Source organism: Cibotium barometz, chromosome 18, assembly GCF_041138505.1.
Source record: "Cibotium barometz isolate CiBa-2024 chromosome 18, ASM4113850v1, whole genome shotgun sequence".
Lineage (NCBI taxonomy): Eukaryota > Viridiplantae > Streptophyta > Polypodiopsida > Cyatheales > Cibotiaceae > Cibotium > Cibotium barometz.
Window position 1 is genome coordinate 13,615,702 of NC_141063.1, and position 16,206 is coordinate 13,631,907.

Genomic DNA, 16,206 nt, shown 5'->3' on the forward strand with positions numbered 1-16,206 from the left:
AAAACTGGTCTGTTCTCTTTGGTACTGCCATTTCCTCCGTCACCCTGTCTGAGAGGCAAACCGCTTACGGAGAAATTCTCCTCTAGTTGAAATATGGATTCGTTGAGTACTCTTTTGAAGCGTGTGTGTTTGTTAGCTTGATGTGTTATAGTTCAATGTGCTACACAATGTGGGCGGATGCCTTCCAAACATATATGTAGATTCTAGCTCATGGCCAAGAGAAATCTTCCCATGGCTGACTACCTGTCTCAGGAATTGTTGGGAGGGTCTTGGCATCTCCGATCGAAATGCAACTGTTATCTCTTCAGTCTTTTTCAAATCTTGAAGAAAGTGGGGGGATTAAATGTTGAGCACTAGATTGCCCAGTCTTTTTAAAGTCTTGAAGAAAGTGGGGGGATTAAATGTTGAGCACTAGATTGCCCATCACCATTTCTTGTACTCCCACACACACGCGCAGTAGGCAATACTACCTACAACCTAGGTAGGCAGACCAAAAATTGTTCACGATACGCTCATGCACTCTCACAAAATACCTTTATAGTCAAGTGTATATTGAAGTGAAAGTCTTGCCCATTTTTTATTTTGCAACTGATGCGGCTTGTAATTGTTGTCAGTGTAGCTTGTAAAGGCAATGAAACTTTCGGGCTTTGGGTGTTATTTGATTATGGCCATGATGAAATCCTTGTGGGTCTCCTCTAAAGATGGCGCTTTGCAAAAACAAATATTTGGGTCTCAATTAAGGAGAGAAATTATGCCTTTCCCAACATGTAATTGATTATGCCTTCCCCAACTTGTATTGGAGACTTCATCTGATTAAAATATCATTCACATACTATGTTAATACAAATGTTATCTTAGCTCATTCTATATTATGTTAATCCAAGTGTTAACTATCTGAGCTCAATGTATAAGTTTGCTTTCTTGTTTCTTGTTTATGGTATCAGATATTCAAAGCTCATCCATTGAAGAATAAGCGCTCGAGGTAACTTGATAAAGGTCATTCCCTTTGTCAAGGTGAAAATATCAACAAAGGGGAGAATATAAGCATCATTTTGATTAAAGTCAATTCATGTGATTTTCTAGGGGGGAGTATTATTTCATCACACCATTTTAACACTTCAAAGGAGATGTCACTTTTGGATTCCCTATAGTCAAAAGACATCAAGCTATAATATTAATATATGGGGACATATGTTCAAGAAAAGTATCACATGGTATTTCTGAGAATATATTTGAGCTGGATGTGCAACTGCATTGTTTTCACTTGATTGTGGCGTTCTCTTTTATCATACATTTTCAATGTATTACATAAATATGACTGTAACATCATATTATATAAGGAAGGACGCTTGATAGAAATAATTGCGTTTGTTGGCCGTTGAAATACATATATTTAAGAGGATCTGATAATGTTCTTATTACTCATGGATTTTCATTCCGATCCGGTACCTCTTCAAGCTTCACCTGCTCTACTCTGAAATCTAGACATACCCAACTGACCCTATAGGTGCAATCTCCTTCCTCCACCATCATACACGCACTTAGGAAGCTACCCCTATGATAATCTAAGGCTTCCAAGACAAGTAAGCAACCATGGATTTTGAATCTGATAAAACTAAGGTCTCGGATTGGGTTTTATCATCTATGGTTCTTTTTTCTTTTCTTTTTTTGAAATAGTACTCATATAGGTGTCCTCCTTCGTGCGTCCCCTCCTGTAAGAGAGAGCGAGAGAGAGCCCCGCATGCTTGCAGTAGACAAAGCATTTGCACACACAGGAAGAGAGATCGTGCATGGGAACTTCTTGCTAAAAGAAATTAAAGATTGAAGACCTTCTACAACACCTTACTTTAAAACTTGTTCCTAAGCTTCCATTGTCCTGCTGCCAATGAGGTGATACACAGGAGTTTGTAGGACACCAGGAGGTCCTTGGATTCAAGACCTTACAAGGTGCTTCCTGAGGATGTGGGCCGATTAAAAAGCATCTATAAGTGATGGGTGCATGGGCTTGTATATAAGTCATTTTTGACAATAAGCAATACACAATCATTCCTTTGCAAGAGTTTACATGTGAGCTCTCCTTCTTCCCTCTTTTTGCTTGCTTGTATGCTTTTGAATTCATGCTTGTTAGATGGATGCTTGCTTGAATAGGTTTGATTGTAGAATTTAGGCTTCTATTAGCTTCTTTCTCCCTTGCTTTTTGTGTAAGTGAACCATCATGAAGGATCAGCTCCCCCTTCACCCCTTTGGCAAGGAGTATTCCAGTGTGACAATTGAGTGAGGATACGATGGATAAGCTAGCGCACCCACAATGGGAAGGTAAGACCCAACAAGGCTAAAGTAATCTCTTGAGACTTGAACATATTTGGCATCATTATAGGGGACTAGCCTAGGACTTAGCTCCATTTTTTCGTTCATTCCAAGCTATTAGGATCACCAATATTGCCTAGTATTGATTAGGAGGTCACATTATGAAAAACATATGATTTTGGAGCTTTGGATGTGTTTGTTTGTTGCATTTGATTTTGATTTTTTTTGCATTAAGACATTCTAATTATTGGTAGGGAAAAAACTTAGTTTTTTGGTGATTTGCATAAAATTGGACCTAAAGGTCCAATTTAGGCTTAGATTACATTGCTTTGATCCAAGGATAAGTTTAGCAATTGTGATTAGGAGTGGAATCCACTCCGAAAGCATGAGCATTAAGCTCCATTAGGTTGAATAAGGGTGGGATTGCTAATTTTTGTTCATGCACTTCATAATTTATTTATGCCTTGTTAGAATTGGTAGCTTAAATACATGCTAAACCATCAAAAAATAATAAAAAACACGTAATTAGTTATATCACATCTATTAACTAGGATTAGAATCATTAATCATATCCCATCAAGCTCAAAAAGTTACGAAAACCAAGCTAAACTAGCTCTCAGGATAGATAATGTGAGCCTACCATCTTGTGCAAAAAGACATGAGTCTAGACACGTGAGCCTTCAGATGTGAGCTTGGAGCCTTGAGTCTGGATACATGAATTGTGAGTGGTGAGTCTGGACACATGAACATGAGTCTGGACATGTGAACTGCAGACAATGAGCCTGGAGACTTGAGTCTAGAGGTAGATATACCTAATATAGTACGTATGAACTATTACTACCATTAAGATTCATACAAATATGCCTACCTATGTCCTTGGAATATTTTCTTGTACCAGTAATAAATTCCAAGGAAAATTCTTATCCTTATTAGAGAATTAAGTACACTTATTACCTAATAATCATACACCAACCCTGTCTCATAGACCAGTTCCTAGATTTTTGAACCCAATTAGGCTCATTATACAAAGGAAGTACGTGAGCCAAGTTCATACAAAAAGGTGAGCTTGTAAACGTGAGTCTAGAGACGTGAACTTGTATACATGAACCTGTATATGTGAACGTGGACATGTGAGCTTACATACGTGAGCCTAAGATGTAAACTTGGACATGTGAACCTAGATATCTAAACCTACATATGTGAGCTTAGAGATGCGAGTTTAGAGGCATGAGCCTGGAGACGTGAACCTAGATACGTGAGTCTAGAGCAGCCATAAAAAAAAATTCAACTTCATAAAAAAAACCTTATTTTAAACCATTTTTAGACCTGCACCAAAGACACAAAGGACCTTTGATGCAAACCCGATCTGGACTAATTATTGGAAATGACACTACAGCCAACTGTAGTGCATCAAACTACCTTTTCTCAAGCCCACCAAACTACATTTCCTGAAACCCAATTGCAGTGCATCAAACTACATTTCCTCAAACCCACCAAGCCTTCAATCCTAGCACACCAGTAGCACTCAATAGAGTGCTCCCTTGTTAAGAAGGCTAGACTTCTTCGGATCCACCTCCAATGAGGAGCTTTTGAGGTTCAAGACATATTGGTCGTCACAAGGGCTAAAGCTAATGAATTTGGCGTAGTAATAACTTTGGCAAATAATTTGGAAATCACTCAAAGCTCACAAGAAGGTAGCTATGGACTGGGATCAGCAAGAGAAGGTAAGGATTCAAGCCACAAAGGAAATAGAAAGAAGGCAAGGCAAGCAGAAGGAGTATAGCTCATGTGAAGTCATCACAGATCTACCAAAGGCAGGCAAAAATTTGCACAAGATGCGAGCAGAGCTCAACAATGAAAGAAGCTTGGAAGAAATCAAGAAGGATGTTGATTGTTTGCAAACCAATGTAGTATCAATGCTACTAGACAGACAGGTCATATTGAGACAAGTGCTATATTTATGCGAGCAGAGCTCAACAATGAAAGAAGCTTGGAAGAAATCAAGAAGGATGTTGATTGTTTGCAAACCAATGTAGTGTCAATGCTACTAGACAGACAGGTCATATTGAGACAAGTGCTATATTTATGTCCAAGATTCAAGGCTAAAATCTTGATGGTGGCATGCATTGAAGGACTGAGTAAAAATTTGAAAAACTCTGAAGAAGAAGAAACTCTGGAATGCAGTAGAATGCAAGATGAGGAACCCCCAGTTTCCAGAGATGATGAAGTAGCCAAAGTCACAATTCAACTCAACAATGTGCTCATCAATGATGCAGTATTGGATGGGGTGTATCCGGAGTAAATGTCATTACAAAGGAAACTACAGTAGGATTGGGTCTCAAATGGGAACCCATTCCATTCAACATAAGAATGGCAGATAATAGAATGGTGGTTCCTAAGGGAATTGTCAAAAATTTCCAAATGAAAATTAAACAAGTAGACTTCAAGGTCAACCTAGTGGGGTCATACTGAAAATCACACCAGGTCTTACCAGGTGTTATTGGGAAGGCCATGGTTGAGATATGGAAAAGTGAAGCAGGACTAGGGCAGAAACAAAATCTATATTAGAAAGGGGAAGCGGAAAGTCCATGTTATGTTAACCTTTTCGGTATAAGGAGATTAGTAAAACCTACCCAAAGGCCAGTTCATGCGGAAACATTTAATATGTCAGAAGGCTTTGATGATGATGAAGAGGATAGAATACTCCGCGAACATCCCGACTTGGTGCCCTTATACATGTTACATGTAGATGAAGTGATGGGGCACTATGCGGAAATAAAAGATGGATAGGCGGAAGAAGCAACCAAAGAAATAAAGAAAAAATAATTAAATCCTGCTAAACCAGAGGAGAGCAAAACTGAGCAAAACCATGCAGGAGAAAGCCTCGAAAGAGGTTGAATGGGCCCAGAATCTAGAGCAAGAGGAGGAAATACAAGAAATCCATGATTGGATTTAGAAGCAAAAAGAGAACCAGAAGGGAAATGCCGCAAAAGTAAGCCTGAGGACGGACTACAAGAGGTGAACTTGGGAAATGAAAAAGATGAAAAATCGGTGAAGATTAGTCTAGAACTGGAAGAAGAATTCAAGCAAGAGTTGGTGTCCTTATTACGAAAGGAATACCAGGATGTCTTTGCTTGGTCGTATGAGGACATGGACGGCATTGATCCTAAATTCTTCCAAGCAGCACAACATCAATTTGAGAGAAGGAGCCTTACCAGTTAGGTAGTAGAGGTACAGAATGAACCCTAACTACGCCAAACAAGTCAAAGAAGAAATTGACAGAATACTAAGAGTGGGTTTCAATGTACCAGTACAAAAAGCTTCTTGGATATCCCCAATTGTGGTAGTCCCCAAAAAGAACATGAAGATCAAAACCTATGTGGACTACCGCAAAGCCGAATGCCGCAACAACTACCTCGGATCCCTTTCCACTTCTGTTCACAAACTCCTTGCTAGATGAGATGGCAGGGAAGGAAATGTATTCATTTTTGGATGGATTCAGTGGTTACAACCAGGTAAAAATGGCACCAAAAGACAGGGAGAAAATAGCCTTCCATCACTAAATGGGGTGTCTTCGTGGGGCGACTGTCATGACGTTCGGCCTAAAGAATGCACCGGCTACTTTTCAAAGAATGGTGCAAGAGAATTTCTATGATTACCTGGCAAACTTCATGAAAGCCTTTGTGGACTATTTCAGTGTATCTGGGGATAAGGAAAAGCACATCTATCATTTGAGGCTGTGTCTGCAAAGATACAAGGCTCAAGCTAAATCTAGCCAAGTGTGCATTTGCAGTAAAATTAGGAACTCTGCTAGGACACATAGTGTCATCCCAAGGATTGGCCATAGATCCTACTAAAGAGGAGGCCACATCCAATATGTCTTCTCTAGCAAATTGAGAGGTTCCTTGGTAAGGTCAAGTGGCATGCGAGATTCTTAAAATATTTGCCACATGTGGCCAACCCACTATATGCACTCACCAAGAAAGATGCAAAGTATGAATGGAACCCGGAGTGTCAAAAAGCATTCCAATGGAGAATGGTGTCAAATGCACCACTGGTGATGACCACCCCAGACTAGAATAAGATATTCCATGTATATGTAGATGCCTCAAACAAAGTAGTGGGCAGTGCACTGATGCAAGAGAAGCAAGAGGGGTACATGCAACCTATTCACTATGCAAGCAAAGCCCTCACAAGGGCGAAAAGGAACTACAACACAATGATATATGTTGTGAACAAGTTTCAACACTACCTCTTGGTAAACAAATTTGTTTTGCATGTGGACCATAAAGCCCTAATTTATCTGGTGAACAAAGCTTTTTTGGTAGGAAAGATGGCAAGGTGGATGCTCCTGCTTCAAGAATTTGAGTTCACCATCCAGCACATGCCCGGAAGAGAAAATGTAGGCAAACTTTTTGTCCCAGACTAGATTCTAGAGAACCAGCTCTAGATGGAGTGGATGACCAACTCCTAGATGCCAACCTATTCACAGGAGCATCTGCAAAAGTGGGAGAGAACTGGTATTATGATATGATGTAGTTTCTAGAGGATGGAACATTCCCGGAAGGCTACACTGCTGACAGAAAGAAAAGGATCACCTTGAGAAGCAGAAACTTCACAATGATTTCTGGGTAACTCTACAAAAGAGGCATAGACCTGATTCTACGAAGGTGTGTCCCAAACCATGAGCAGCAACAAGCAGTATTAAAGGAAGCACACTGTGGCATAATTGGAGGACACATAGGCAGAGAAATCATTGCCCATAAAATTTTGCAAGCAATCCTTTGGTGGCAAACATTCATGAAGGATGCTAACAACAAAGCGAAGCAATGTGATGTCTGTCAGCAAGGGTCAACCTGGTGATTCTGAATGATTGCTTCTACTATATTCATGAAGTGGGGATTGGATTTTGTTGGACCAATCAAGCTACCCAGAATACATCATTGTGGCAACCGACTATTTCACCAAATGTCCAGAAGCTAAAGCTGTGAAAAGAAATTCCATAGAAGAGGGGGTGAAGTTCCTCTTCAAGGATATTATTGCCAGACATGGATTGCCGGTGGAAATAGTCAGTGGACCAGGGCACACATTTCATGAACGAAGTAATGAAAGGGTTGATGGAAAGATACCTCATCAATCACAAGAAGTCCTCAACCTATTACCCATAGTGCAATGGCCAGGCAGAATCTACCAACAAGGTTCTGACTAAGATTTTAAAGAAGATCATAAATGGCAACAAAAATGATTGGGACCAGAAGCTAAATGCTGCCCTATGGGCATTCTGCACATCTTACAAAGTCTCAACGGGGCAAAGGCCATTCAAACTAGTTTACGGGATGGAGATAGTAATGCCTATGGAATTTGTGGTACCTAGTTTGAGAGTGGCCATCCAAGAAAAGCTACCAATGGAGGAATCCCAGGAGCACAGAATACATGAGCTCCTAGCCTTAGAGGAAGAAAGATAACACAGTTTGCTACTATAGGCTGAGATTGTGCAATGAAGAAGGAAAGCCAGGCATCTCAAGCATAAAATTTTCAAGCAAGGGGACTTGGTGTTGGTCTACAACTCCAAATTGGGCTTGCACCCCCAAAAATTCAAGATCCAGTGGATAAGGCCATTCATGGTGAAAAACCCGATCAGTCAAAATGCCTTTACATTAGAAACCTTCGATGGCATATCTTTTCCCAAAACAGACGGCTTCAGGATGAGAAAGCACATGGGCCAACCGATGGTAGTCACACTAGACAAAGAACAAGTGGAGGACAAGGAGCCCGGTCCGGAGCGTCTGCTGTGGCATGATCTCACCAACAAAAATTGACGCGAAAAACCCAAAAAGCAACAAAGCCACGGAGGGAGTCCGCAAGGTTGTCCAGTCTGCAAAAGATCACAATTCCGCAACAAACCAAACAAGGTCAGGTCAGCAAAGAAACAAATAACCAAGTGTACACCAACTAGATCCATGTCAGCAATGCAAATGGCCATGATATCGACATAAGTGACTGCATGGAAGACAGCGGTTACAATATCATTAAAACTCCACATGCAACAGTAAGGTGGGGAGGTGGCGAGCAAAGTTTAACGCCTTTAAGCCAAGACGACAGTAATGATATGAATCAAGGGTCAAGTCACATTGAAAAGTGGGAAGCCAAAAATGAAAACACCCCAAGAAAGGAAGGAAAGAGAAAAAAGCATCGCAAAAAAAAGCACAAGGAGCCAAAACACACACATTCTCAACTTGCTTTCTTTCTCACAGCTTTCTCACCAATTCACAACACTCTCTCAGAAGAGAGAGCCATGCCAAAAAACAACAAGACTCTAAGGCTAAACAAAAGGCCAGAGAAAAGCCTCGGTATGCCGATGATAGTCCTTGACATGAGAAAGAAGGCACACCAGGAGTAGGCGAGGAAGTTTCTGGAGACAAACACTGTGCACATGGAGGGGAAGGAGCCCATAAAAATATCAAAGCTCACAGTACATCACGCACTAGGGTTGCCAATGGATGGCACGTTGGACACTAACATAAAGCCCAGGGTGGAGGAAGAGATCCCAAAGATAGGCAACATGCACCAGGTAAAGGATGTGGCACACGAGACCCGGAGAGAGCAATTCATCTTTTTCTTATAGAATGTGATGTTCATGGGGAAGCCAAAGGACATGTCGTACAAAAACTACATGTTGCTCAGAGTAGCAGAAGTAGGAGAGAAGATAAATTGAGTTGCCATCTATAAGGAAAATTTGGCAAAATGAGTAGTGACATGGGCCAAAGAAAAACATCACACTTAAGGGAAATCACACAGGCTGCCAGGTCCATGGATCTCAGGTCCAGAGAATCCAATGTGGGACGATCACACCACGAAGCTAGAGGATCCTCATATCGAAGACCACCAAAATGACTTTCAGTTCGTTCAAAGATGATGTAGATGATGAAGAAGAATGGCAGAAAATAGCCCAGAAGGCCAGCAAAAAGAGAAAGCACAGAGTGGATGAAGACCTGTTGCCATACCCGGAAAGAATAAAGAAACAAAGTGGAGGAAGAAAGGAAAATGCAACTGGAGGAGAGACAGAAGCAAGAAGCTTCCTGTAGAAGAAAAAAAGAAGAGGAAGCTGGAAGAGGAGAAAAGGAAAAAGGAGGAAGAAGATAAGAGAAGAAAAGGGGAGGAAGAGAGAAAGAAAAGAGAAGAAAAGAGGAGGAAGAGAGAAAGAAAAGAGAAGGAGAACAGTAGAAAAAAAAAAAGAGGAAGCACAAAAGGGCAAGATGTTTGCACGAGCAGAACTTTTTATACCACTAGAGCTTCGGCCTTGGGTGGCAACCTTGGCACAACAAATGCAGGAAGGTCCGAGCCACAACCCAAAGTTACCCGGAGAGCTGAAGGTGCAACTCCCCACTTAGCCTGAGCATGAACAAAGGGTTGATGATTGTGGCCTAGAACATTCTGTTTCACGCCATCACTGCAATGGAGGAATATGAATCAAAGGCTCAAAACACTATTCACCAAATGTGCGCCCTGAATCATCAACAACACAGGCTGCTCACAAAAGCTACAAACAAAGCCAAGGATTTGGAGAACAAAGCACAAATCATGGCTCAGCATAACGTGGAGATGCAAAACAAACTTGCCATGGCGGAGAAGGCCTTGGTCCAGCAAAAAGAGCTAAGTGAAGGAAATATCAAAACACTCACCAATGAGAAAAATATGCTCCATGCTCAAGTGGAGACACTCAGGGTGGAATTAGTAGAAGCCTAGAAGCCAGCCAAGGTCCGGGGTGACACCATCCAAGGGTTGAAAGAAGAAGTGCTGGAGAGCACTATAGCATCAACAGTCACCCAGACGGAGTTCCAAGCCTTTAAGAACCAAAGGAAGAAGAGATAATGTGCTTTTCGCTCGATGCCAAGATAGCAATTATAAAAACAGCAAAGGCCAGAATCAATAAGGTGTGGGACCAAGCCCTGGAAACATTGTCACAACAACAACAGCCATAGCAGCAGCAATAACAACAGCAACATGCAAGCTAAGGATCCCCCAAGAGCCAAGCACTTCTAGTAGAAAGGAGAGACAAACAGAAGGTGAGGAGCAGAGCTTGGTGCATGCCTTGAATGCCATAGCTTGGAAAGCAACGCACTGGGAGAAGGAGGCTAAGAAACTGGCGAAGAGAAACAAGGAATTGCAGGATGCCACACCCACCCAGGAATACGCTGAAATTCTGAGGGAAGCCTATGAAGCGAGAGACAAAGCAAAAGCACATGCATAAGAATACAAGGAAAAGTTAGAGAAAAGCACAAATTTTTAAATCGACATAATTAGTGAGTTGAATGCCCTTGAATTAGAAATGCAACACTGTCTAGGAAACGAAGACCAACTCAGAAGAGAGATGCCCAGTTACTAGGAAGAACACAAAACATCCCTCTCTAGAGGCAGATAGAAGACGCACGAACAATGGTGGAAAAAGTGCAACAGACCCATAAAACGAGATTGCAATGGAAGCTGGAGCTGTGGGAAGCAAAAGAAGAGGTCACCAGACTCCAAGCAGAAATTGCCAAGGTGAAGGCCGATGTGGAACTAGCCACAGAAAGCCCAAAGATGCTGTCGGCCCGGAGTGCCAAGAAAAGAGCGCAGAGAGCTATTGGTTGAGGTCCGAAAATTGCAGGACGCCAACCAAGCCTTGAATAAAGAAAATGAGCGCCTTCAAGACCAATTGTTTAACAACTCAACTGCTCCATGGGCCAGCACACATAACCCATTTTTTGAAGCTTCCCATGTGATGTTCTCGGAGTTATTGAAGGACAACAAGGAGCTACCACAATACTTTAAAAATGCAGATAGAATCTAATCCATACCGATTAGGAAACCCCTCCCTTCGAAACATCCATGCTCTCAATTCTTGTTCTCTCAGACTTTGGAGGGGAGGAAATTGCTCCCACCAAGGATATGCAATCACCAAGCAGCACCAATGTCTGGAAGTGGGACACCGGAGACCCAAATGCAAAAAAGCACAAAGCCCACTTCCAAAGCATCTAGAAGAGTACGAAGAAGCTGTACAAGTTGAGTGGAAGCCAATACCAATGGCAAAAAAGAAGATCCTAGGGAAAACCCCACATCGACCAGTGGGTGAGAGTGTTTGACCAACAAACTCCGCAGAGTTGCTCACATGGAGCAAGAAGACCTGACGGACAAGCTCATGGCCCCAGCAATGAAAGAAGAAGAACATCTCTTTCCAAGAGGAAGATCCACACAAGAAGACTGGAAGAAGAGGAAGACATGGACGCGTGGAGAGAAGCTGCCACGACAAGAAGACTGAAGACAAGAGAAGATGTGAGGCTCCAAAGAGTGAGGAGCCATGTGAAAATCTCTGAGAGAGAGAGACCCCACAACCCAATGTAACCTGCCCCAACAAAGTAAAACCACCTCTAAGCCACCGATGATATGTAGGCCACGTGGTAGATAGATGTATGTGTGAGCACTTTAGTCAAGGTCGCGGGCACTTGTAGTAGCCTTGGACACATAGAGAGAGAGTGTCAAGGACTATGAGTTTAGGGACTTGAGGCACTGGTCGTCGCGGACTATCAAGTAAGAGAGAAACTTGGTACAGGGTCCAAGTGTGCTAAGTTAACTTGAGGGGAGGTGTGCTAGACACTGGTCGCGGACTATCAAGTAAGAGAGAAACTTGGTATAGGGTCCAGGTGTGCTAGGAGTATTCACTTGAGGGGAGGTGTTGAAATATACAAGTGAATAGGGTGTGTGCGAGAACAAGCCCTTGGTTAGAGGCTGTAAAAGAGAATTTGTAAATGTGAGAGAACCTATGAAAAGGTGAGAAGAATCTACTGGGAGAGAATAAAGGGTAGCATGAGAAGATTTAGGAAGTGTGGAGATATTTTGGGAGAGGTGGAATGAATCAAGGAGAAATCAGTGGGATTAGATGCTTGGATGTAAACTCTATAAATTGAGGCATTGGCCTGATGAGAATTTGCTGGGTTTTTTTTTATCCATGCCTACATTAAGCTAATTGTTAATTACTCACTAATCACATCTTAATTACTCATCTAATCACTTTGTTAATGATGTTGATTCTAGAATTTGATCCACCATAGCTCATCACATTGCTGTAATTTTAACATACTTTTGGCTATTGATAGTTGATTTTAGTGGAAAAACTCGATATACTTTTTCAAGGAAAAGTCTCAAAGTTTTTGAAAAAATCAAAGGCTATGCTACACACAAAGATTAGGAGTGGGACCATAGTAGTCTTTTTCATGACTGCACATTATGAATTTTTCGATAAATTTTAGTTTTGCATTTCAAAATTTTGGGATATGTTCACTTTATGCATGCCCTAATTGTACCACTTGTCCAAAGATACGAACATGACTCAAAAAGTCACAAATACATGATCTTTAAGCCACTGTACCAATACCAAGGATCAAGGATAGTATTACCCAAGAAACCATACTCTCCATACTTTCATTAATGCATGAGCCAATTTCACCTTTATCTCCAAAGAAACTAGATGCTAAACATCTTTGGCAAAAAATGCTAAAGGTCAAGAGCTTGAAGTTACATATTCCTACAACCAATGCCTTGTTACTTCAAGCATATCTTGGATGGCAAGGACCTATGTATTATTGATTAGGTGTCTTCTTGTGTCTGTAGATCTAAGATGATACAAGAGAAAAACGTGACATAAGTGAACCTCTTCAACTATGCTCTCATGTCTTGGATAGCAAGGACCGCGCGTTAACTATGCTCTCATATCTTGGATGGCAAGGACCTATGTATAATTGATGAGGTGTCCTCTTGTGTTTGTAGATCTAAGAGGATACAAGAGAAAAATGTGACTTAAGAGAACTTCAAATGCTCTCATGCATGAGGTGATGAATGTCATGAGCCCACCTCTATTACGGAGGTACAAGAGAGTCCTCATTGGATGGAGGCTTTACAAAAAGGATATTCATTCTTTAGATCTATATTTGGGGTCTTGCGAACCATCTAAAGAAATGTAAGGTTATTATGAAAAATTGGGTGTGCAAAATTAAGTACAACTTTAATGGTGCTTTGGACGTGTGCAAGGCAAGGCTCATTGCAAAAGGCTTTACTCAAGTGGAAGGTTTTGACTTCTAGGAGACATTTTCTCCACTACAAGCTTGACCACAATCTAAACAATCCCATCTGTAAAAGTTGTGAAGAGATGGCTGGTGCTTTAAACAGATTTGAAGTACATTTTCCTCAACATAGTTCTTGAGGAGGTGGTATATATGGAATGGCCCCCAAGTGGTCTACAAATATATATATATATATATATATAGCAGGCCCCAAGAGAATGGTACCAAAGGATTAAAAACCTCTAAGGGGATGCATATGGTTATTGTGCTATATAAATGTGGATGGTCTCATCATGATGGGAATCACATAGAGAAGGTCTCAAATGTGAAGCAGTTATTGAAACAAGAGTTTGAAATGAAAAAACGTTAATAGATGCATTATCTTGAAATCAAGGTTTGACAACACCTAATTATATCTTCATGTCTAGAGATATGCTAGCAAGATACTAAAGGCATTGGGAATATCAATGCAAGTTTGATGGAAGCGGATCATAGGCTGTTAGTGGGATGCATATGGTTATTGTGCTATATAAATGTGGATGGTCTCATCATGATCAAATGTGAAGGAGTTATTGAAACAAGAGTTTGAAATGAAAAAACGTTGATAGATGCATTATCTTGAAATCAAGGTTTGACAACACCTAATTATATCTTCATGTCTAGAGATATGCTAGCAAGATACTAAAGGCATTGGGAATATCAATGCAAGTTTGATGGAAGCGGATCATAGGCTGTTAGTGGAGGACACCTTGCCACTAGTTGACGAGACCATGCACAGTAGGCAGTCTCATTTATCTCTCAAAACTTTGTCGCTCCTTCATTATGAGTGTGCTGAGTAGGTTCTCTTAAAATACCCAGAAGAATTGTTAGAAAGGAGGGTTGTAAGTGTCATCAAGTATACAACAAGATAGTTTGCTATATCGCATCCTTTATACTTTAGGCATGACGTTGGTGCATATTGTGACTCAAACCAGAGGGTATTGTTTCATGCTTGGTTCATATGAGTGGTTTCTTGGACCAGTAAGAAGCAACTGATAATGGCACTCTCATTAACAAAGTACAAAGCTACATGTTTTGTATCTTGGAAGACACTCTAGCTTACATAGACTCTAGAGAACATGGAAGTAGTGGGAGACCATTTTGATAACCAAAGCCACATGGCTATTGCAAAAAAAACCCCAATGTTTCATGCTTGCATAAAGCACACTAAGAGTCACTATCACTTTGTGTGCTAGATGATCATGGATAGAGATGCCAAATTGGTGTGTGTGTTTTTCAATGGGAAAAAAATGCTAACATGTTCACCAAGGCTCTTCACAAAGATTAATTGGCCCACATAAAGCACATTGTGATTCATTGTCACTTTGTGCGCTAGATGATCATGGATAGAGATGCCAAATTGGTGTGTTGTCCAACGAAAACAATTATGCTAACATGTTCACCAAGGCTCTTAGCAAAGATTAATTGGAGTGGCATTGTCATCAACTCAACATCAAACCTTGATGGCCATGATCATATTTGAGGGAAGGTATTAAAAATCAATACTCCGGATTATCAATCAAATCCAAGGTTATTCATACAAAGAAGCATATATATCATCCAAATTTTTCCCTCATAAACAACATGTTACCTCACATCCCAATTAGTTCTTTCCATAGATATAAACACCAATACTAATCTTATGTTAAAATAATTCCAATTTGTTCATTAGTGGTTTATGTAAGAAACATGTGGGGTGTAACCCATTTCACTCTCACATAATGAGGATCAGTTATAGATTGTCTGATTATCTCAATGTTGACTACAAAAGATGGCGACCTCCTTAAGAATGTCATCGAGGCTAGATATTGTTTTAAAAAGGTGTGATAATAGAATGACTTATAGGCTGAATGAGTGAATACGTGGGTACAACCCCCTTCCCATGCCCCCCCCCCTTTCCTACAGACCTCTGTTCTATTGTACCATAATGAATGGAAAAGAATTGGAGAGATTTTTTCACAAATTGTACAAGCATCTTTTAAGACATGCAACTTTCTAGACTTTTAAAGTGAGACCTTTTGCTCTTCTTGGGTGTTGCTTTTAGGAATAGACAACACCAAATGTAGTTGATGTTTTTGGGAAAAACAAAATTGAGGGCTATATCTATCTATATCCTTAGCTTTCTCATGGCACTTGACATCTCCTTACTAATTCAACAATAGGATTGGTCAATTTAATTGACGATTTTGGATAACTTTGGGAACATATATCTCTTGCATTACTTCGAACATATTTCCACATGACAAAAGTATTCGTTATTTCTCACTAGGTAGCTTTGTTGCCTCTAACTATGACATCAAGTGTCATGAATTACCCATACCTTGTTCACCTTGAATATAAACAATTTGTTCATTTTCTTCAAACTTGGAATTATTTGTCTCCATACTATGCAAGTTAATAAGTATTTATCTAAGTAACATTGAGCCCGTATCACCTACTATTAGTTCCATGCCCCCAGTAACAAGCTTGCCCATGTGGCTCATGGGCAAGGCCACAAGGCTTTTGCAGCATGACCACTGGGTTGCATGTGCCCCATGGTAGAGTGTCCCAAAGAAGAGCATGGAACACAGCTCTTAGAGATGTTCATGTGACCAAGTGATCATGAAGTCTTCCAATTCCCCCAATTTGTTCCAATTCCTCCCACACCCCTCCAATTCCCCCCCAAGCCCCTCTGTTTTTCCCAAATTTCCTCAATTCTTCCCATATCCCCAAATTCCCCAAGCCACCTCAACTTCTAACAAATTTCCCTCAAATTTTCCCAGTT